Raw genomic sequence first — 23,938 nt, 5'->3', positions numbered from 1 at the left:
TCTTTTAGCATATATCAGAGGAAGAATGCATGAGGATCTTGAAAACCTTCATCAGGAAGTGATCCTTTATATGCTAAATATAGGAAAGCCTTGCAGAACCAGAAACGTAACAGATACCCCCAACATTCAATATAATGCAAGACCTGAAGGCAGAGGTGCCTTCAGCATTTAGCAAAGCTTTGGAAAAGTTCAACAAAACCCAGGACAGAATATTATATGTGATATGCTATGACAATGTCACATTCATATAGAAAAAATAAAAATATCTAAAATATCTAGCTAATGACAAGAATAGCTTAATAGGAAACATTGAAATCTTGGTCATAGGAATAGTAGTCGCAAAGCTCTTCTATCACTGAGGCTCCTCCTCAGATTGCATCTCCTAAGATGCATCATGAACTCTCCTGTTGAGGAGGTATGATCTGGTGTACACGGGAAGTACGTTGTGCCTGGTGTGTCCAGTACAGAAGAATAGGATTCAACTTGCCCAACTGTAGATGTCTACAAAATGGAGGTCTCCATCAGATCCATGGGCCAAGCCATCTTCTGTAGTGATGGAGACCTTTGCCATGTGGGCGTGAGAGCCCTGGGTGAGGTGAGTCCCTCAGACTGCACTGTTTGTGGGAGTGGGTCTCTTCTGACTGCTGTGGGTGTGTGACACATCGTGTGCTGTAGACACATGTATTTTAAATGCTACAGTTAGGAAACCAAACTTTATTATCTTTGCTAACTGTTTATTCTGAGCAGGGCTCTCCTCAGCCTTGGAGCTCAATAAAACATATTTTTGATCATAGAACAGTCAAACTGCTGTAAAAACATTAGAATATGTGGGTTTTTTTCAAAAAAAATCATAAAATCACTTCAAATTTTCTTTTCCACAAATTTTTTTTTCCACGAAACCCCCACACTTTTCAGTATGGTGCTTTGTGGAAGCAGGAGTTCAGCTTTCTGGGGTGGAATTCATCTTGCCTAATGGCCATCCTCTGCATGTTTCATAATACCTTATTTTTCCATGTCCACTTAAGAACCTCACTGCAGCCCTCCCAGGCTCTGCACATGTCCCAGGTCTCTTGGCAGTATCTGCACATCTCCTTCCATGCACTGCTCTCCCAGCAGAGTGTTGGCAGCTTCTCCTCTGGATCCTGTCTGCCTTTCCGTGACCTTCATCAGGAGCCAGAGGTGGGAACCAGGCGCGTGCTGTCCACCACTCATGCAATACTGAGCATCCCTACCATCCCTTCGGAGTGGGAATCAGTTTGGATTTACTTCCTCCATCAGTTGCTAATTCTCATAAGACTGAACAAACCCAGAAACTCTGAATTCATTTTCTCCCATCAGATCCAGCTGAAATTGCCCAGTGGATCCAATGTAAGTACTCAGGGAGGTCCAACAACGGGTGAGCACAAAACACAGACTGTGTGTTCGTTTAGCACTCATTTCTGGTGGAGACCAAGCTAACATGGGTGGCCTTCCTTTGGACAGATGGATGTGGTCCTGGGGCAAACAGTCTGGGTGGTGAGATATGGGGGGTGATGGCAACAATGCATAAGACAGGCAACTTCCCACCTCATACTTCCCTCATGCTATAAGAATCGCAGTCTGTGCAATGAGTATGACAAGTGGTATATGAAATACGTTGGTTTAAATATTGTCTGCTGAAGTGTAGCTCTTCCCTCTTGTGCATGTGAATTGTCACATACTTTAATTGCATGATCATGTATTTTGATTTCTACTGCCTAATTGCTTCTTAACATTGTTATTCACAGAGAGTTTCTCTCCTTTGTTCTCATTTCAGTTAAACTGAGACAATAGAATGTCAAGAAATACCAAAACAAAAGCAAACCTGTAAATGAAGCATTTAGGTGGCATAGTTGACAGAAAAAAGATGGGGAATGCACCATTATGGATTTAGTGTTGCTGTGAAATCACCTTCATTTCAAGTTGTAGTTTCTGTACTGTTTTCTGTTTGTTTGATTAATATTTTACAAATTCTGACAGAAAATGCATCCTGTAAAGTACAAAAAATAACATCCATGGTAATAAACAGCCTACTGAGCCTTCTCTTCCGTGCTTTTACTGCAACTGAATAAAATAGCACTGAATAAACATCAAGAGGGTTTTTTTGCACAGATAAGTTATAGTTATATATGGAAGAGAGTTATTTCTAAATAACTATCTTTGGTTTTATTCATAAAGGCTTAGGCATAGAATGGAAAATAGATTTAAATGATCAGATATTTCCCCTGACTTGCTTTGAATGTCTGGAAACCTGGGAAAGTGTCAACATGTTATATACAAAACCACACTTCATTTATACTTTGTGTGCCTCATAAAACAAAAATATGGATTGCAACCAAAACAGCATCTGTATTTGTAATCTTACATCTACCATCACTCCAAACTGCTTTTGGCCTGGTGGCATTGGGGATTTCATATTTCTGAGGCTATCTCTACTGTACCAGTCAGCACCTCCTGGTTTTAAGCCATGAATTTTAGGTGTGCATAAAGTTGCTTATTTGGCTTGGGGATCTCTTTTGATTTCCATAGGAAGATCCACACGTGTGGCCGGAGCATGTCATCTGGTTGGGGACCCTCTGAGCAGTGTGGTCCATGACTGATGGGGTGGAGAGGAGGCTTCCTCCCAGGAGCCCGTACCCTTGGCGGGGAGTTGGGCTGGAGGCCAAGGAGATCATCTGGTCCTTCTCATGTCTGGTTGTCTCCCACCATTGGGATTGGTGTTGCATGGGCAAGGAGCAGTCCAGCTGGGGATACTGCTGCCAAAGGGGTAAGGGAGCAGCATCCTTCTGCATGAGCACATGGATTTGGATGACCCCGTGCCACAGACCGAACGGCACGAGCTGGCAGAGGGGTTGGGCTCTCCCACCGTCATGGTAAGCACTAAAACAGTGGCATCAGCTGGAAATGCAGCTGCGGAGAGTATGAGACGCTGATGCAAATTCTCATATCTCCCCTGATCAGGAATCACAATGTTTATGCCAAATAATAGTCCTAATTATAATTAGATTCGAACTGAACTCCTAAATCAGCCCTAGATTATATTTAACTGTAATCTACTATAATGCAATGGTTAAACTTATCTAACCTTAATACCAGCCCAATCCTTCAAATTATTTCAAATTTAATTCCAACCCAAAGGCAGTTATCTCTTGAAACTTAAAATGTAAGGCTTTGAGTTTAATCATCACCATTTAACCCTAAAACTTGTCTAAATGTACACAGACACAAACAAAAACCTCATTATATATTTTAACCTTAAAAGTAACTCATTGCTAATTATAGCTCAGTACTAAATTTGTATCTTTATCCTAACCCAGATTAACTCCAACTGTAATCCCTAATCCTGATCTACGATTTTAGTCATAATTTCAACTATAACTTTACCTTAACCTAAATTCACTAAATAAAGGAAAATAGCAAAGGAGAAAGCTTATTTTCCAGGTGGATGTTGCACAAAGACAAGGGAGAGACGTGGAGAGCTTCAGCTTGGCCTTGAGGTCTAAAATGGATGTCCTTGCATCCATCTCATGCCAGGGAAGTGACATGGAGGTGAGCTCTCCTGCAAGCACGTGAGATGGAGGCCAGTGCTGGAGCTGCAAGCAGAAATATCTTTAGTACACAAAATGAATCTGTCTTCAGAGCTTTTTATAGCTAGTGCAGCTGTGGCTGCTTGAAGGTTCACGTCAGCCCCTGTGATGGTTAACAGTGGGTCTTGACCAACCTCTGCACAGAGACATGCCCAAACCCACCAGCAAAACTTCTGCCTTTGCCAGGAAGGTTCCCTTGCACTTACCTCCCTCCCTGCCCTGGCTCACCCAGGCATCCCGTCCCCTGCAGTCAGTTGTTGAGGGGGGGCCCTCGGTGGGATGGGAACCCACCCCCAGGCAGGGACCACAGAGTGGGGGTACCAGCGCAGGCAGGAGCGTGTGTAAGAAGTGAAATGCCATTTTTTATGTTGCTTTTCTGCCAGTCTTGCTAGGATGTAAATTATGACCCTACTTCAAAGCCTCCCTGGCTCCCACTTCACTGAACTACAATCTAACCACAAGATGCAAATATCACAGAGATCACCAGCCTCAGCACCTCACTGGGGTTGTATCTGTGGCCTTTCCGCTGCATTAATTTGCACCGTGCCATGGACTGAAAGATAAAACACTCTTTTCACTCAACCCTGCCAGCCCCCAACAGCCTTGGTATGTGTATATTTGCAGTGAAGCCCCCAGCAGCTGCAATGGGTTAGTGGCTGCTTGTGTGTGCTGCTGCTCTTCACCCACATCAGAGCTGCTTTCTTTCCATTGAGGTGGGATATGATAGACAACAAAAAGTAAAAATGGAACTGTCGTTTGCTGGTGACCTGATTTTTTTTGAGGGAAAAAAAGATGACATTCTGCAAGTAGTTGAAATAATTTTTTTAGCTGCAGGTATAATTTATTTGGCTTGCTCCCGTTTCTCATAAGAAGGGAGCATGTAGAATACCACCCACAGATGCCATGGGGTTGTATTTAATGCAGTTATGTCGATGTTCACAGTCATGGTGGGGGACCGCTTTCTAATGTGTTGTGGGTTCTGTGCATTAACTGACTGGCTTAATTTTCCCGCTTTTGCTGAAGTTCTGCTCTTCAGCTACACATTCTCATTTTTCTGTGCGTGGGCGTGGGAGTAAGTTGATCTGTTTCTGTGCAAAGATGCACATGTGTTTGCCAGGTCTCTCAAGCAGGGCTGGAGCTTGTGGTAGCCTGGACAGGAGGGGGCTAGGGGGGACGGGGGTGTGTGTGTGGGTCTCCCTGTCGCCCTGCACAGACTCTGCAGTTCCCCGCTGCCCAGCCTCCTCTCCCAAATGTCTCTGCAGAGCAGAGCTGGGAAGGCACCACTGCCACGTGCCGTTGAAGGTGAGGAAAAGCTCCACTGCCAGCTGGACACAGGAGAAAACAGATGTGGCAAGCAGGATGAAAAGGTGGTTCCTTGCTGTGGAATTTCACTTATTTCCCTGCTCGCTTCATTTGAGCTTAGGAATCTCAGATGAAGAGATATTGCTCCCGATATCCCCTCAATTCCTCCTAAGCCTCCTTTTTTCAGCACAGGACACCTTGTCCTAGCTGCAGCTGCCCTCTATTTGCTTTTCAGTTTCTTTATGAATTGCCTGCAGGGAATTTTTTTGAAGTCATGCAGCAGCATCGTGGGGGTTTGAAGGGCTCTCAGTGCTGCTGCCTCATAGTTTCAGTGCTAAAGGGAAACATGTGGTCCAACAGTTGAGGATGTGGGGCGATGCAGGGCTGTGAATCAAGCAGTACAAGCTCTGTGGAGCCAGGCTGGGCCACATGCTGGGGTGTCACAGCTCCCTTGCAGAGCCAGCTGAACTCAATGAACTGCAAATGCCAGACCCTGTGTTTGTGACAGTGGGTCCCTGAGTGGCACATCATGGCCCACCTTGGGTTACCTCCAACTTGGGGTCATTATAAATCAGGGCTTTCAGAGCCTGAAGGAGAGCTCAGAAGAGCCAGAATGAACACTGAGGGAGGTCTGGGAATAGAGAGGTGCAATGCACAGGCTTCTTACTTGCTCTGAGTGTAGGTTCATAGGGACGATATTGTCTCCCTGGGGGCATGAGGGAGTTCTGCCCTACAGGTCAAGAGGAGGGAGAATCAGCATATATAGAGACCTCCAAGACCTGCACAACTGTGAGTATGATGGAGTATGACACAATCCTCAAACTTATGTTTTTAAAGATACAAAATACCTGCTATGAAGAAAAAGAAAAGAAACTGAGCAAAAATCTTTTTGTTCTGAGGACTGAACTTCAAGATTGTAGTGTAGAGCTGCAAGGCATGCCAGTATCCACTGTGCTAACCATAACATGATTGAAAATCGTAACACATGCCCCCAGATCATAAATTTGGCTTTAATATGGTGTCATCTCTTCAGATAATAGATCCCGAGTTTTTCTTTACCTTCTAGTTTCTGTGTTTTCAAGTTCCTGTTTACATCATATTTTCTGTGAACGGTTCTTTCTCCATTATGAGGATATTTTTATTTAGCAAAAATGAGGAACCTTATGTAATTCTGTGACTCCTGGAGCAACAGTTTAAACATTTCAGAAAAGCATAAGCCTTGGCAACAGCCTTTACTTTTTGAAGCTTTCCAGCATCCAGCATTTCTGATACTTCTGTAACAAATGAGTCTAATAGGAAAAGCTGGTCCAAGTCCCTTTGCTCTTTTTGTGCTTCCTTCCCTCTTGTGGAATTGCTCAGACAAAGCCCTTCCTCTCCTAAAACTGCACTTGTGGCAGCACTGGACAAAACCACTCAGCTCTTTCTTGACACTGCTGTCCAAAGATGCATCAAAATCCCATCTGACACTTTACTCCAGGCTTGTAATAGGAGCTGTGCATGTGGCCAATGTCTCTCTCCCTGTTATTCCTCTTTACAAGTTGACTATGTTTCAGAGAAGAAAGATCACCCTGAGCAGCTCCCTCCTCCCACCACTTCCTTCTCCCTGTGGACAGCACAATCTCCCCCATCCTAGTATTTTGGGGAAGAGAAGGTTCATTGCTGGAAGGGATGGAGGGAAGGAGAGCATCTCCAGCCTCCATGTTCCTTCCTGCCTGGACGGAGGCTGTTCAATGTACTGGGATTGATGGGGCAGGGAGCCCAGCACTGCAGTGAGGGACAGGGCTTGGCCCCAAGTGCAGGGAACAAAGCAAGTTTTATAGGTACCCAAAAACCCAGCTGAAATGTCAACTGACACTAATCTTGTTTGGCACTGATGCATGTAGTTGGGATCTCCTAGAGCCTCGAGGTATCCTCTCTCTGACCCCTCTGCAGCTGTTGGGCACAGTTCATTGTGCCTTGATGGGGATAGTTCGGGCCATCCCCAGCATGTGCCATGCAACGTGCTGACACTGTTGACAGTGCTGGCGAGGAAGGATCTGCTGGTGCAATCTGAGTATGGTGACCACTGGGCCTGTCGGTCGGTGTCTTGCTGATGGAAAGCTGCTGGCTTTTGGTGGCTTTCCATGACAGCTGCTCACTCTTCTGCAGGGAGGGAGAGGGGAGGAAAAAGGACCAAAAATGCAGAGGAGGAGGAGACAGGAGTGGTTATGGCCAAACTCCAAGAATAGTAGGCAGGAGCTACTGAAGATGCTCTTGGACCCCTTGGGCATGTCTAGAGGCTAAGTGGAGGCCTTTGAGTTCAGAGGAGCATGGGTGCTAGAAGTGACCTGCTCATATTCCCATCACTCTGGGTCAGAGGAAACATGCATTTAGGAAAAGATTTCTAAATGAAAGAGAAAATGAAATGGAATACGTGGGTGGTTTGTAGGCTGATTTAGTAAATAGCTTAGTGCTGCTTGAACATACACTGAAATCCTGGAGTAAATCCATGAGATTTGGATGATGGTGCACTATCAGAACAACACAGCTCCTGTCTTGCAAGCACAACACTGGGCAGATCCTGGCTGCTGGTGAATCTGGTCCAGTGAATCACAGCACCATTGAATGACCAAGGTTGGGAAGGACGTCTGGAGGGCTCTAGCCCAGCTTCAAGGATCACAACACAGCAATCTCCCACAGACCTTGCCCTGGCCAAGCCTCAAGAGCAGCCATTTCTCTGCTGACATCTGAGTCCTGGTCCTGCTGACTTGCCTCCACAGAGGTGCTTCAGCACTCCATGTGACGAGGTCTTGCCACCCATGCCTGGCTCTAGCACATCTCTTGGCCTGCAGGATGCACCTGGCAAATTCTTTTCCACCCATTATTCTGCCTTTGTAACTGCACAGCAGCTTGTAAAAGAACTGAAAGCCTAATGGCATTTTCTTGCCAGCTAAGGAATTCTTGGCCAGTGACATCCTCCATCCGCTGCCCAGCACAATATGGGGAAGGGTGGCAGGTGGCTGCATCAACGTGAATAGCTGAGAAGCAGGAAACACCCGCAAGGGGATTTTCAGGCTGTAATGCCAGGAAATGGAGCTTCCAAGTACCTGACTCATGACTTCCCCCCATCGTATTGCCCATAGCCCACACTGGCTCTCTCACTGCCCCTAGGCTTCTGCATCCCCCTCCTGGCTCCATTGCAGTCCTTCTTCATTCGCCTCACTTCTCTACTGAGGTTCCTACAAGCTGCTATGTATGGCCAGAAACATTTAGGATTTCTCTTTGTTTCCATTTCCCTGTGCTCGGGAGAAGGGGTCAGCAATGCCCATGCTTGTTTTGAAAAGATATGGGGCAGCTTTGCCCTGCTTCCACTGTGCCCTGCATAGCCTTGAGCAGAATTTTCACATTGGTGCCTCTCTCATAACCATCTACAGATAGGCAGGTGGATCTTTCTCTGAAGGCAGCTGAGCTTCTTGGGGCATCCTTTTGCTGCTGTGACAGGGTTTAGGCAGTTTAAATACTTCTCTGAATAGTGGCTGGGAAAGGCTAAACTGATTATTCTCTGAGTGTTGACCTCAGTGTGGTTATTTGTGCTGCATGTTTTGTGTTTTGGCGGCTGCTTAAGATACCTGCTGCAGCTCCCACAGACCTCCTGCCACATGCAGATGCTCACAATCAGGACAAGCTTGGATTTGCTCAGTGAAACACTTTTGCTTTTGGTTTTCTTGCTTCATGCAGTTGAGTTATGCTCGACTCATCCTGTGTTGTGCAACAAGCAGTCCTGCTGTATTTGGTTTCCCTCTGTGATGCTCTTTGCCCCAAGTATCCCAATGTTTCACTGGGAGCTTGTGGGGAAGCAGCAGGTGCACAGCCCACTCCTTCCATCCTGGAAGCCCTGGACATTTTTAGCTCAGTGTTAGCTGTCAGATGGGAATGCGATGTGAGAGGTGAACCGAAGGTGAGTGAATGAAATCCCAAATGCATGAACTCTCTGTGGTCTGCAGAGAAACATGAGACCTTTCCAGCTGAACTGGTTCTGTGAGGACACTGTGCTCAGGGGTCACATACCAAGAAAATTAAGAGAAAAACACTATGGGCACTGTAGAGTTACTGGGCAGCTCTTTTCCTATGTATTGCTCACAAATCTTTTCCCTTCTCCATTTGATGCTCAAACTGAATGAACCCCAAAGTTGGGCTTGCTGTTTGGTGCAGGGTCACCTCCAAGACCCACACGTGCTATGGGGGGGTCTAGGAGACAACCTGTCACCCCTACATGATTTTACAGCCTCAGGCATTTGATACAAGCCTCTGAATCAGCACCTCAATTCCTAAATGCTTGTGTGAACCCAAATCTTGGTGTTGCCTCAATTCTCACTCCAAGCACAGCTGTCAGCATCATGCTTGCAGGGGGTCAGGAGAAGTGTGGGCATGGTGCTCCTGTCTGGCAATGCTCTGAAGCTAGGCTGCTTACAAACTGTTGCTAACATCTGTCCTTGGGGCCTCACCTGGGTCACTTACTGCCTTGCTTTCCCTGAGTCTCAGGCAGCTTTACTGCCAAACTGCCTGTCTGCGTATGGGGTGACCAGCATCTGTCCAGGTGAGAAATAACCAGGGTTTTCTTGACCTATGCCTCCAGCATGTGGAAAATGTGGTGGATGCCAGCTGAGTGCCATTTGCCCCTGCTTTGCCTTGTGCACCCAAAACTATGTCACTGCCTTTGATTTCCAGATAATTAGACGAGTATTTCTGCTTGAAGCTTAATATAGTAGATGGCTCATGATCTTTGCATTTGACACCAACATCTTCCCCCATGAGATCCCAAGGAGATCCTGTTTGTATTCTAGGTGGGGAGTGTGTAAAAGTAGCAATTTCTAGTATGAGTCACTACCTCAGTGTTTGATTAATTCTCTGCTTCTGAAACTCTGATGAAACTAAATGCTTGGAAGCCCCAGAGGAGAGCTATGGTACAGGAGAAAATAGAAGCTGTAGAACAGAGTGTAGCTTAAATTAGCGGGGCCAGAAGGAAAGGACATAAACCATTGGTTGCTATCAGAATATATAGTTTCAGCACTCACTCCTTTCACCTTGCAGAAAGGGCATGACCTTGTCCCAGTGCCTGTGGAAAGGCAATTAGAGAGTGTCCAGCAAGACAGGAGGAATTCTGCCTGAGTCCCACTAGCAATGCATCCATGGGAACATCTTCCTACTAGTCTGCAAGCTTATAGGTACAAAACCAGCATCAAATCTAATGGTGTATGGCATAGATGGACCTATGGGGCACAGCAGTATCCAGCACAGAAAAAGGTGTAACTTGACTCAGGGGTGGTTCCAGCGCAGAAGAGATTCTGGACAATGTCCAGGGTCTGGACTAGGTCCAGGACTAGACTCAGGACTGCAATGAGGATAAAATTTATCTTGGGGTAAAAGCTCAGAATATACAATATTTACAGTTAGAAAAGCAGATCTCCAGCTGAGGGAAATGACCGTCGTGTCTCAAGTTGTGATGGTGTGCGCCAGCTGAGGCTCTGCCCTGAGGCTAGAAAAGGGGTTGAAACGGAGCCAAGGCTGCATTTTGGCCATCTGCTTGGCTGGGGCCAGGGGGCTGAATTTGCCATTAGTGTTCCATGAAATATAAAACAAGAGTCGAGGTCGTCTCTGGACTTCATTAACACTTTGAAATGCCAGGGGGAATATCACATTTGACTATGGGGCCAGCACAAGTCAGCAGAGAATCTAACATTTCAGTTCCCACTCAGAAAAACCCAACAGCTTTGTTTCAGTTCTGACTGCTCATTCCAAAATCAACTGAGACGACCAGTTATTGTGAAAAAAGTTCATTGCCAATGAAACCATCTGAAAAGGTTCATTCTGTTCTCTTTGGGGATATTCATCCTCTTTCATTTATGCTCAGGCTATGAATTTCATGGCAGAAAATTAACTCCTTGAAACTAATCCTTTCACTTCTCAACCCCTCACATTCACATGTTCTTGGTATAGGATGAACTTCTCCTGATCTCAGCCTTGAAAGGGACATGGGATGGATCCTTAGCTGATGTGTCCAGCAGAGCATCAATGGCAATATATTGATGCTGCTTTCCACCAGCATCAATGCAGTTGCATAGTCACAGTCAATTGTATTCGACTCAGGAATTTCCTGTATGGTAATTTTCCCAGGAAAATTACCTCTACAAACAAAACCAGAGTAACTCCTAGAACACGGTTTTCTTCAAAAGTGAAAGTGCCACCCCCTGGAAGCATTCAGATGGACATCCATGTGATGTACAGTGTCTACTGAAATTGCTCTTTTGCTTTCCAGCCAGAAATACCCGAATATAAAGAGCAGTTTGTTTGTGTTCGGCTCTATGAAAGCATTCTCTGCACTACAGCATACGCTGAGCTATTCAGTACTGTGCTGTTTCTCTGCAAATTGGATCCTGCTGCTCCCACTGCTGCAGCAGGAGGAGAGAAACAAGGTAAAATAAAAGCAAACATACACCTCAAGCAGCTCTGCCTTCCTGAGAAAGGAAACATAAGGCTCACTTGAGAAAGGAAGCAAATACCAGGCTCCCTAATTGTGCTGTGGACTTCTTCGTTCAGGTTTGCTACTGGTGATGAGCTGGGGAATTACAGCCGTGGGTGTATAGGCAACTCAAAGGCCCAACTGGAGACTTACACTCATAATGCCTCTCCTGTCCCCACAAATTCTTGAAACGCTTTGGTTACAACAGCTGAGAAAACAAAACAAAGTGCAATTCACCTCCACCCTGAGCAGAAGTAGGAGAATTTCTTGGCAATTTGAGAACCTTTTGTGAAACTGATTATACAAAGAAGCAAACAGCCCAACTGTGAAGGAAAGCTGTGTGAAGGGTTTAGTTTGGACCCATCATCTGTATAACTGAGTCTTAGATGAAGAAAAAGAATTCTCTGTAGGTTTGCTGAATGTTTGCCAGGGAGCCTGATGCGTCTTTGCTGGAAGTGCAATACCCAGGAACTCTTCCAGAAGGCCCAGGTGCTGCCCTCTCATGGTAATGGAGAGAGCCCCAGAGCTGACAATGCAAGATAGGCCAGATCAAATTGTGTTAGATTTTCAAGACATCACGTTTGATACTGGTGCTAATGCTCTGTCTCTTCTGTAACTGTGATTAACTTGAAAGGCATTGCTGGGCACTAGAGCCAAGCAGGGACAAGACTTCTGGAGCTGAGCAGTCCCGCAAGGCTTTCCCACCACCTGCTTGCCCTTCGTGGAGGACTAATGCCTCCTGCTGGTCCCAGCCACATCTCACTGACAGTACAGACATGGTTTTCTGCACCTTCCACTGCTAGCAAGGTCTTCTGGCAGCTGGGATGCCTGGGCAAGTCCCAGCTGGCACCTAGAAGCACACATGGAGATGCATGGATCACCAACTGGGAATGCTCAGAAAGGGGGAGTCAAAGCAAGAAGGCAAAAGGCAACAGCTGGGAAATGAGGAAAGGGGAAAGGCAGAGAGGTGGTGTAGGGCTGCGGACTGACCATGGAGGAGCAACAAATCTGGAGCCCATCAGAGAATTGCTGAAAGCTTCAACTGTGAAGAAACTCCAGACACAGCTGTGACCAGGTAAGAAAAGGACAACCAAAGAAGTGCGAACTTGAAGCTTGATTAATGAAATCCCCCAGCCTGCTCAGTTTGGCAGAGAGGAAGGGCATGGCTGTGGCTTCAGGACTCAACTCTCCCAGTCCTGTTTCCCCCCACAAAGGGGCGGGGGGGGTGCGGGCTGTGATAAGTCTGAGCCTTGACACACAGACAGCAGAGAAAGACTTCTCCCTCTGCTTTGACATTGCCCCAGCAGCACTGCAGGTAGGACAGGCCACCAGCATTTTCACCTGGAGATACATGGAGAGAAAAACTCTCCTTCAGATTTAAAATGTTGTAGAAAATTGAGAAAACCTGGAGATCCTCTTCTGGATTAAAAATGATGCAGTTGTCCACTACAGTCCACAGTGGCAATAGAAATCCAGTGGTAGCTATGATGGTACAGAGATCTGTGGGAGAAAAGGGTTAGAGAGTATTTCATCAGGCCAGTTGTATCAATTCCAACAAAATTTAATAGCTGGCCTAACAGAAATAATTAGATTGTCCTATCTGGTGAGAAACAGTTATGGAATGAGCAAATTAAGCATACCTAGTGTCATGTCCAGACTTTGCCCTTCTGCTGTTTGCAGCATGCCATCACCAGAGATTCTGGGCAGAGGACTGAGCTGCTGTGCTAGTAATGGGCAAGGCTGTACAGCATCGAGATCATTTTACTCTCCCTGTTCTGCTCTTAAAAGTTTTAGGGTAAGCCAGGCTCATCTGACCCAGAAGATTGAAAAGAATTGAAGGAAAACAAAGAGAAATTCTAAGCTTTCATCAAAAACCTATTAAAGTCCCTATCATTTACTCTGACCACTTGAAATGGCCTTTATTATAGTCATTTTTCTGAGCACAAAAGCTACTTTCAATAACACAGGAAGGGAAAAATCATTACAAACTTGCAAGAATCAAGGAGCATCTTGCAGAAACTCTTTGTCATGAAACAAATTATAAAAGGCTATAAATAGATGACCATTATTAGAGCAACTGAACTCTCTAACTAGGCTTGCTGCACCGGGAATGAACTGTTTCCCTCACAAGCAAGGTGGAGGCGAGGCAATCAACAGGTACATCACAAGCTCTCCAGGGTGGAGGAGAATGCAGATCTAAAGTCATTGCTTCCTGCTTCTGGAAATGGAAGAAGCATTTGGGAAATGGAAGAAGTTACTTAAAAAAACTGATAAAAATATATATGGATCACAAGTATTCACACAACACAGGATGCTGTCTAACTTGGACAAGGTCGTATCACCGATGAGCAGAGTACAGGATGGGAGCTCTTGGCTCATGGAGCCTAGCTGTGCTATCCTGCTCATGGGTATCCATATCATGGGGTTTCCTCCTGTTCCTTAGGCTGTTTGAAAAAATTACTCCTCTGATTTTTAGAGATTTTTTTTTAAAATTCCAGTCTAATATATTCATTTATGCTAATGACGTAATTTAGTTTAAATAGTTCTTTCTCCTTCTAGTTGTTTACCCCTGTGGTATTTATATGAGCTAGTCATGTCTGCTTTCAGCCTTCCTGTTATGAGACTAAACACAACAAACTCCTTATATCTCCTCATCTAAGGCAGACCCTCCGTTTCTCCGCAGCATCCTCATAGCAGACTCCTACCCCCATCCTGGATCTGCCTTTAAGTTCTTATTTGCACAGCCAGGTGCCTAGGTGAAAGAGGATGTGGTTGGCTTTTTATAGTTTGGTTAAATTTGCAGTAATTGCAACAACCTTATATATTTTTTTTCAGGTCTTTCATGGAGGTATGGCCCACAGGAATAAGCGTGCCTGCTGGGAAGGTAACCTCATATTCAAACTGCCCTGATCGGGTCAGTGGTATCTCAATGACTACAGAAGAAATATAATGCCAGTATTAAACCCTGAGGGATCTGCCTTTTAGAAGACAAGGTTTCCTAGTCTGTTCAATAGATACGGAAATTGGAAGAGTGAGCACCACAATCAGTAAGAAACTGGGATGCTGCAGCACTTCTAGAAGCAGGGTGTTGTGCAAATCACACTGGATGCTAAGGAAGAAAACCTGCCCCATCAGTCTATGGCTTTGAGACAAGTTGCCAGTGCTGTTAGCTGGCCGTGGGTGCTTTCATCCCCATGTGGACTGCTGTTTTGGGGTTTTCTCCTTGAATCAGGGTGTAATCCTTTCCACGCATTCATGCAGAGATATTTGTGATATGGTGATATTGGCCAGAAGCTTTTGATTATGGGTTCCTGTGCCTGTCTTCAGCGTGGAAATGACCTTTGTCAGCTGCCAGGGCTGCTGTGTTTTTAAGAGGCTCACGTGTTTGAAAGAAATAGGCAGTCAGTGATAGGTCGTCAAGATTTTCAAGGCTTCTGGGACGATGCCATCTAAGTATGTGGTGCTGGCAGCTGGCAGACTTGGGGAGCACCAAGGCCACATTCACATCAGTTTTAGTGCATGGTGTCTTTGCTTTCAGCCTTTCTGAGCAGCCAGAAGGTCTCACTGAAGCTGTTGCATTGCTGGAATTTATGGTAATGCTCTTTTCAGGCCCTAGAGTTCAGGAGAAGCAGGTAGTGATTGCACCATCTCCAAGAGATGATAATCATCTCCCTGGTAAAAATTTTGCACCAAGGCGGTGGAGAAATCTCCAGTGGCTGGATGTGGGTGGATGATACGTAGGCTGTGCATAGGTGTTTTGGGTTTGTGTGGTGGGGTTTTGGTAGCGGGGGAGGGGCTGCAGGGGTGGGCTCTGTGAGAAGCTGCTAGAAGCTCCCCCGGCTGCAAGTCAGACCCACCTCTGGCCCAGGCCGACCCCATCAGTGATGGTGGTAGCGCCTCTGGGAGAACAGATTTAAGAAAGGGAACCTGCAGTGAGTAGTGGGATTGGAATGTGGGAGGAACCCTTCTGCAGATCCTGAGGTCAGTGAAGAAGGAGGGGGAGGAGGTGCGCCGGAGGAGGGGATGCCCCTGCAGCCCGTGGTGAGACGGCAGGCTGTCCCCCCCAGCCCAGGGAGGGGAACGGGGGAGCAGATGCCCACCTGCAGCCCGGGGAGGAGCCCACACCAGAGCAGGTGGATGCCCCTGGAGATGGCTGTGACTCCATGGGAAAGACTATGCTGGAGTAGTCTGTGCCTGAAGGACTGCAGCCTGCGGAAAGGACCCACGTTGGAAAAGTTTGTGGAGAACTGTCTCCTGTGGGAGGGACCCCAACGCTGGAGCAGGGGAAGAGTGAGGAGTCCTCCCCCTGAGGAGGGGGAGAGACAACATGTGATGAACTGACCCCAACCCCCATTCCCCATCCCCCTGCACTGCTGGGGGGGAGGAGGAAGAGAAAATCAGGAGTAGAGTTGAGCTGGGAAGGAGGGAGATGTAGGGGGATGGTGTTTTAAGATTTGGTTTTCCTTACCATTATCCTGTTTTGATTTGATTGGTAGTAAATGAAATTGATTGTGTTTTTTCCCCAAGTTGAGTCTGTCTTTTGCCCGTGACCATAAGTGGTGAGTGATCCCTCCCTGTCTCTGTCTCGACCCACCAGCTTTTCTTTATATTTTCTCCTCCTCATCCCACCAGGGTGAGGATACTGCAGTGGTAGGGTAATGGTGTAGACTGGTGCTGCCAAGCAGAAGCCTTCGATAGGTGCTGTCACCCTTTCTCTAAGATGCATGCAAAACATTTTATATTTGTTTTTAAAATGTTATCGTTAAAACCACAATATCTTTTTTTTGGAATAAGGGATTAAGCATATTCATTATGGGAGAACTGGCAAATAGATAAGTTTGGGTGATTTTTCCCTGCTCTGAATTCTGCAGTCCTACTGATTTTATTAGATATTTTTCCCCTGCATTGAGGCTACAAGGCTGCCATTTGATCCTTTTGTATGCTAGATTTTAACATTAGCCTAAATTGTATTTCTAAATCAAAAAACTCTTTAAACATGGGAACATTTTCACTGGCACTTGCTCAAAGTTTCCCTCCCTGGATTAAATTATTTATTGGTTGTTTCCCACATAACTTAAGACATAGATTAGTTGAGGTGTATGTGGCCTTCGCTAGAACTGAACTAGAGGCAGAAATGCAGCTCTGCTAACATGCTCCTTGGATTCAGAGAATGACCGTGGGCACCTCGATGATCTGGGCTGCTGGGCCACAAAGTTCAATGTTGTTTATATTAGAATAAATGATTTCTCTGTCCAGCTTGATGCAGCCCTTGGAGGGAGACCCAGGAATGAAAAGTATGCCAGAGAAATGCACAGTGTCTAGGATGTTTTTTAAAAATAGAAATGGTATTCTGAAGTTTTCAGGAAAATATGAAAAACAAGTTTTCTTGGATATACAGGAAGATACCTTTAAACCTCCCTAAACAAAGCAATAAAAGTCTGTCTAGATCTGGATTAGGGCAGGTCATTACTTTAAAGAGCAAGAGTTCTTCCTTAGTAAACCCATAAGCAGACCAGCCTTGTTACAGTCCTTGTGACAGAGCTACACAACCTTTCCTGCATCTCTGAACGCATGTGTAGCATTTCCATTTCACAGGTCAACAAAGATGAAGAGGTCCCCTTCCTCCCTCCCACGTGTACATGGGTTTCAGGATATGGATATAAATGACTTTGCCCTCTTCATCCCTCCTGTCAAGCTCTATCTTTGAAAAGCCTTGTTTTCAGCAGAGAAAAAGGTGATGGATGACTGATGCAAAAGGATTTAGCAGGGTCCAAGGTCCACTGTTAAAAGTGATCTTTGCATCAGGCCCATGTTTAACAAGTACCATCAGTATGTTTGGTGTTAAGCATTGCAGCAGGGTTACTGGAGAGCGGAGTTTTTACATTAATATTAAGCACTGTGTAGATTAAGAATTCAGCAAAACATATCCTGAACATTTGTCATTTTTGCATAGAGATGAAAGACATCATTAATTTTTCAGAGGATCATTTCCATCACTACCAGGCTCAGCTAAGCTGAAACCATGAGCCCGATTGCAAACGCGAACTTGAACCATGAAGATCTTTTTGGATATTGCTCAGCAGCATCATATGAAAGCAAAATAAAGAGATAAGCTGGAATGAGGGACAGGGTAAATAGACGTATAGCCATAACAGTCTAGAAACAAATTCACTTTTAGTAAAACACATCTGTCCATTTTCCAGTATCTTGGGTTAAAATAACAATAACTTGTGCTAGTTATTAGGTTGCAGATTAATGGGAACCCTGCTGACTTCTGTTTCTTTAGCCTTACTGTGATATATACAGAGGAAAGCTAGGAAATTCCTGTGGGTCACTTCTCATGTGGAGAAAACACATCAACCCACCAAAGCTGTAATGTGTTCCCTGTTTTTGGAAAAGAGAGCTGTAAGGAAACAGGCTGAAGGGAAGTGACCAAAGCACCATGTCCCTCCTGGCATCCAGTGTCCACCTCCACAAGACAAAAATGTTTCAGGCTTTTGAGCCTTCTTTCCCTCAAATGGAAAAGGCCCTTTTCAAATTCAGAAATGTCCTTTTACATCACTGGCTTGGATCGTTTTGATGGAACAACATAGGAATTCCATGTGAAAATGACCAAAAAAATGGGAAATGTACAAAGGCAGAATAGGAAATCTCATAAATCTGGACTGCAGTTCATTGAACTCAAGATGCAAAATAGGTTAATTCCTAGCTTTTTTTTTTCTTAAAAATGATAACTTTCGAGCCCCTCCAGCAGAACGCTGAAGAAGACCGATGCTACTATTCCTCCACAAACCGCATTTATAATTTTTTCAGCCAGCTCTGTAATTACTGAGCTCTGGAGATATAATTTGATTGTCCTGCTGAAGTATGAAGTGGTGAACCAGATCTGACTGCAAATATCTAGCAGCCATTTCAGATTTGTTCATCAATGAACTTCACAATGTCTGCGGGGCTCAGAAGGCTTTAAATCCCATTATTAGGTATTTCCTATCTCTGATTGCTATACTTTAAAAATATTTTGAGGTATTCTTTTGAGGGTTTAACTCTGACCATTGCTATTTTTTTCTGCTTCTCATTGCCTGCTATTTGGTATAGGTGCTGTATGATGTTTGTATTTCAGCTAGGCTGGGGTGGATGCTCCAAAAAATGATGCCAGCAGTGTTTTGGAAAAAATCAGAAAGATAAAGCTGTAGATCTTTGCAAGAGGTACAGAGCCCCCCCTAGGCTCCAGTGAGATTTGAACTCACGACCCCTGGTTTACTAGACCAGTGCTCTAACCCCTGAGCTATGGAGCCTCTGAGCTTTGTGTACTTTTTCCTTTGTGAACATTTCATATAATAATTTTCTCTGTTAATTCTGGAGTGAAACAAAACCTGCTCTGCTAGATTGTGCTGATCCAAGAATTTTCTATTCTGTTTCCAAAAGGCACTAACACAAACACCAGTCATAAAACTAGCAACACACCAGGTCAACCCAAACCTGGATTTTACTCTCCTTCAGTTCATCCCTGCAAGGACATCAAGAGTGATATACGGCTCCCCTTTTGCCAGCCAAGTAGCTTGGGAAGTTTACAAATGAGAAACAATTATATTTTGCCTCTTCATAGTTGTTGCATTAATTTATCAAAGATGGAAGTTAAGTTTCTAAAAAATAACTCTATATCCCACTGCTTTCCTTTGGAAATCAGCTGCATATTTGCTTTTTTCCTCTCGGCTCTTCAAACATTTTGATTCTTTGTTAGGAGTCCGTGATGTGCTTTAGACACTATGGCTGATGTGTGCACTTTCACATTTCTAAGCTATTCTTTGTTGTCTGAATTTTCAGGGTAATCTTTCCTGTAGTTTCGTTCTTCAGTGAAGGTAGTTACATAGGGGTGTCATAAGAAACACTCCCAGCAATCATTCTCTTTCATCAATCATTAAGACACCCATGAAACTTTAAGAGCCTCAGTGCCTTGGATGCCATAAGCTAATTATTAGAGTTAACAGAGAGTGTTTTTCTGTTTCTATATTTGTATGGCATAGCTCTATGACGTTTCCAACCTCTGGATTTTGTGTTAAATTTTCAAAAAGGATTTATCAGACAGGATTAACCAGGAAGTGAAATTCCTCAATGCAAGCACTTTACACAAGGTGGCTGGATAATATTTCATTGCAATGTGTCATTTCCATCAGAAGGATTCTCCAAAGCATCTGTGATGAGGGCCTGCTCCTGTAATCCGTGGCAACTCCTGAAGCATCTGAGGGATCAACACGTAAAAGAAGCTGGGTCCAGATAATGGACGCAGAAAGCAACGTCTGGGCTGGTTGGCGGGGTCTTGCCCTGCAGCCGGATGGTGTCTGTAGCATCCCGAGGCTGCTCAAGCCACCTGGAGCGCTGTGCTGTCGGCTCCTTCTTCTTGTGCTGGGCTCCCCAGGAAACCTCTTGCTGCGTGTGCCTGGAGACGTGTGCCACCTGAGGCCAGAACGACCTGACGGGGCCCAGGGAAGCCACGGCCAAGGCCTCGGTGGCTGGCTTGAAGCACCGATGAAGACGTGGGGGACGGAGCGGGCAGTGGCACTGCGGTAAGCCCCGAGGCGTGTGCCGGGGCCGCGGGGCCGCTGGGGCGAGCGCCGCAGGCGAGGACGGCCCACGGTGACATCGCCAGCCATGCGCCGCGACATCCCCCAGCGACGGGCCGTGACATCCCCCGGCCGTGCACTGTGACATCCCCCAGCCGTGCAGTGTGACATCGCGGCCCTCGCTGCTTACGTTCGGGCGCCCAGCCTCTCCCAGCCGGCTCGCGCCTTCACTCCGGCTGAGTGTTTCGGCGAGGCTCGGAGTGCCGAGCAAGCCTTCGGCTCGGTGCTGGGCTTGTGCCCTGGGAACTGGGGGCTGGGCGCTCAGTGCCCGTTCCCGGAGCCGCTGCAGGTTTTTGCCCGGCCCTGCCTGGTTCAGGCAGCCGGGGCACCCAGGAGGCGCGCTCGCCGCGGCAGAGGTGAGCTGTGTGGGGAAACTTCACCCTGGGGAGCCGGGCGGCTTTCCTTCTTGAGGGCCCTGGGCTTCTCTTCCACCCCTCCCCGGGCCAGCCCGTGACCGTGGCCTCTCTTCCTCTTCTAGCGGGACACCCGCCGCTGCAGCGTCGGAGAGGAGTCCTCCTCCGTCCCCACCAGCTCTCCCCAGCCCACCGCAGCGCGGGCTGAGCATGGCCACGGACCGGGAGGAACGCTGCCCGATATGCCTCGACACCTGGGACGACGCAGCCTGTGCCATGCCGTGCCTCCACCGCTTCTGTTTCAGCTGTATCCGGCGGTGGACAGACATCAAGCCCGAGTGCCCCCTCTGCAAGAGGAGGGTGACTTCCATCCGGCACTCGCGGCGGGGGGACGAATTTGAAGAGCTCCCCATAACACCACCTGCGACATCGACGGGCAGCGCCCAAGACGAGGCACCTCACCTACTGGCAGCGCCAGCAGCACCCTGGGTACACCAACCGTGGAACCCGCAAGCAGGGTTCGTGGGCGGCCTTTATGCCCACACCTGGGGGTTCGTTTTCAGGGAGTACCCAGCTGTCCTCCAGCTCCTGCGGCCCTGGCTGCAGCAGGAGCTGGGGCGCATCTTTGGGGAAGAGCGTTCCCAGGCGCTCATGCTGGAACACATGATCCTGAGCGCCCTGCCCGTCTGCGGTCTGCATGAAGAGCGCCTGGTCGAGGAGCTGCGGGCCGACCTCGGAAGCCGCACGGCGCCGTTCGTGCGAGGACTCATTGCGTCCGCTGTGGAACGGTGCGAGAGGACAGCCCACCACCTCCTGCTCCGTGGGAACTCCCATGCTGCCAGGGGGCTAGGGCAGAGCCGCAGGGCCACCGTCGGCTCCGCTGTCTTCATGAGGTGGCGGGAGCGCAGCCCCGTGGGCAGCACAAGCTGGGCTGCCTACCAAGAGCGAAGGGAGGGCAACCGGGTGGCCAGAACGAGCTCCGCTGGCTTCCAAGGGAGAGGGAGGAGCTGCGTTGTGACCTGCATCACCTGGGATGTCTCCCAGGAGGGAGGGGAGCTCAGCCCCGTGGCCAGCACCAGCTCCGCTGCCAACCGAGGGGCGCGGGAGCTGAGCCCCGTGGCCAGCACCAGCTCCGCTGCCTCCCGAGGGGGACGGGAGCTCAGCCCCGTGGCCAGCACCAGCTCCACTGCCTCCCGAGGGGCGCGGGAGCTGAGCCCCGTGGCCAGCACCAGCTCCGCTGCCAACCGAGGGGCGCGGGAGCTCAGCCCCGTGGCCAGCACCAGCTCCGCTGCCAACCGAGGGGCGCGGGAGCTGAGCCCCGTGGCCAGCACCAGCTCCACTGCCTCCCGAGGGGCGCGGGAGCTGAGCCCCGTGGCCAGCACCAGCTCCGCTGCCTCCCGAGGGGGACGGGAGCTCAGCCCCGTGGCCAGCACCAGCTCCACTGCCTCCCGAGGGGCGCGGGAGCTGAGCCCCGTGGCCAGCACCAGCTCCGCTGCCAACCGAGGGGCGCGGGAGCTCAGCCCCGTGGCCAGCACCAGCTCCGCTGCCAACCGAGGGGCGCGGGAGCTCAGCCCCGTGGCCAGCACCAGCTCCGCTGCCAACCGAGGGGCGCGGGAGCTGAGCCCCGTGGCCAGCACCAGCCCCGCTGCCTCCCGAGGGGGGACTCCTGTGGCTGGACCAGCCCCCTCCAGCAGCGCGGCCGCAGATGAACTCCCGGGCACCTCGGCCGCTGCGCTTCAGGGGGGTCCCGGCTGCCCCCTCTCTGTCCCCGCTCCCATTCCAGGGGAGCAAGAAGAAGACCTGCACGAGGAGCCGGGGCAGGCTGCGGCAGGTGCCTCTGCTCCCAGGCGGGACAGGGGCTGCTCACGTCAGGGGCCCCAGCGCCCTCTGAAGAGGAAGGCTAGCAGCTCCGAGGACTCTGCCGCACCCGCCAAGAAGCCACCTCGGCGGTGACGCTAGAAGGCGGCCCCGGCAGCTGGCGAAAGGAGGGCTGGGCCAGCAGCGGAGCCGTGCACCGACCCCCACGTGGAACAGAAGGCTCTGCGCAGCGCTCGAAAACCTAGCTCCCCCAGAAAATAAAGACATGCGAATGGCAGAAAGAGTCTGAGTGCTATTAACAAGGCGGCTGGCATCGTTATCCCCACCCATGCTGCTTTCTCCCCCTTCCCCTGGTGCTCGGCCCACCTTTTCCGCCCAGCTCCGCTGGGCCCCAGGGCCTACGGGGTCAGTCTGCTGGGAGAGGGACTACGGCGATGGACGTCATCCATTGCCTTGGGCCACGCTAGCTGGATGGTGTCTGTCGCACCTCCCGAGGCTTATGGGGTCAGTCTGGTTTGGAGAAGGGCTACGGCGATGGGCGTGACCCATTGCCCGGGACACGGTCCTGGGCGACTGGCTCTGGGTGGCCCAGGCGACCTCCAGAGGTGCCTTCCAACCTAAACCTGGCTGGGATTCTTGGGCCTTCCGTGAAGCCTGGGTTTGCTCCCCACGTGGCAGCAGAAGGCACAAGTCGCAGCCTGCCGGCGTGCGCAAGCTGCTGCTTTTTTCTTCCCGCTACGGCATAGGGCCTTTCCTTTGGACTCCTTGCTAGTCTTCAGTAACGTGACGGTTGTCAGCCGGTGGTCGCCACAGTGTGGTTTATCATGTTCGCGTCACGCGCTGTCGTGACCTTCCGGCTGGTGCCTGAATGGCGGGGGAAGGCGATATTCAGTGCCAAGGTTTTCATGGCTATAGTCTGCAGCTTCTTCCTCCTCCTGTGTCCATTCTCAGCATCACAACACTTCCCGCACTTTGTGCCCTGTTACAGCTTTGCTGCCAGCCATGCAGCATGACGACTTTCTCCTTTAAAACCAAAGGCAACGAGATCACAGAAGAAATCACCTTCCAACGACTTCAGGAGGGATAACACGCACGCCAAGGCTTTCCAGGGAGATGGAAGGACCGTCCCAGAGCGGCCGGTTGTGCTCAGGCAACGGCCAGGACACGTGGCCTTAGGAGGGAGGCCGAGCTGCAGGTGGGTGGACACAGGTCGCTCCCTGCGCAGTGGTGCTCGATTTGGGGCAACTTTTGATCCTGTGGCTGCTGCCACACTGAGGGCACGAGGCCGAATAAGCACCCGACTAAAAGCTTGCCTCCAGTTCTCCTTGTTTCTGCTAGTTTGTCACTGATGCAGCCAGGGCTCCCGTTCTCCCCGCCTCCCCTGTAACTGCAGCTGCTTAGCCAGAAGAGGCAGCAAGGGGGATGCTGCAGGGATGAAGCTGCACTTGGGGCGGAACGGGGAGTTGGCCATTTCAGGTGAGCTCAGGAAAGCTGCGGCACCCGCTGAGGTTTGCATATACCTGACATTTGCAAGAGGTAGGTCCATCCCTCCAGCCCCTCAGTGAAAGGGTCCCAAATTGAAATCAAAGCACAGCAAAGCTCGGGAGCCACCATGCAGCTTTTGGAGCCTTTGCAGAGTGCAAGCGCCTGAGCTGCAGAGCTGCAAAAGCTGCCGGAGTCTTACGAAAGAGCTCAGGAGCACGGGGGCAGCGGGGCCGATCTCCAGGCCCCTGCAGACCT

At 48.8% G+C, this 23,938-nt stretch overlaps 1 non-coding gene across 1 annotated transcript; it reads right to left on the bottom strand.

Moving 5' to 3' along the window:
• Positions 1 to 18,628: 18,628 nt before the first annotated feature.
• TRNAT-AGU lies at positions 18,629 to 18,701 on the bottom strand. The gene has a single exon. It is a non-coding gene; the product is annotated as a tRNA-Thr (tRNA).
• Between the last annotated feature and the right edge of the window lie 5,237 nt (positions 18,702 to 23,938).

Source organism: Aquila chrysaetos, chromosome 24, assembly GCF_900496995.4.
Source record: "Aquila chrysaetos chrysaetos chromosome 24, bAquChr1.4, whole genome shotgun sequence".
Classification (NCBI taxonomy): domain Eukaryota; kingdom Metazoa; phylum Chordata; class Aves; order Accipitriformes; family Accipitridae; genus Aquila; species Aquila chrysaetos.
This window is presented reverse-complemented; position numbering and strand designations above follow the sequence as displayed.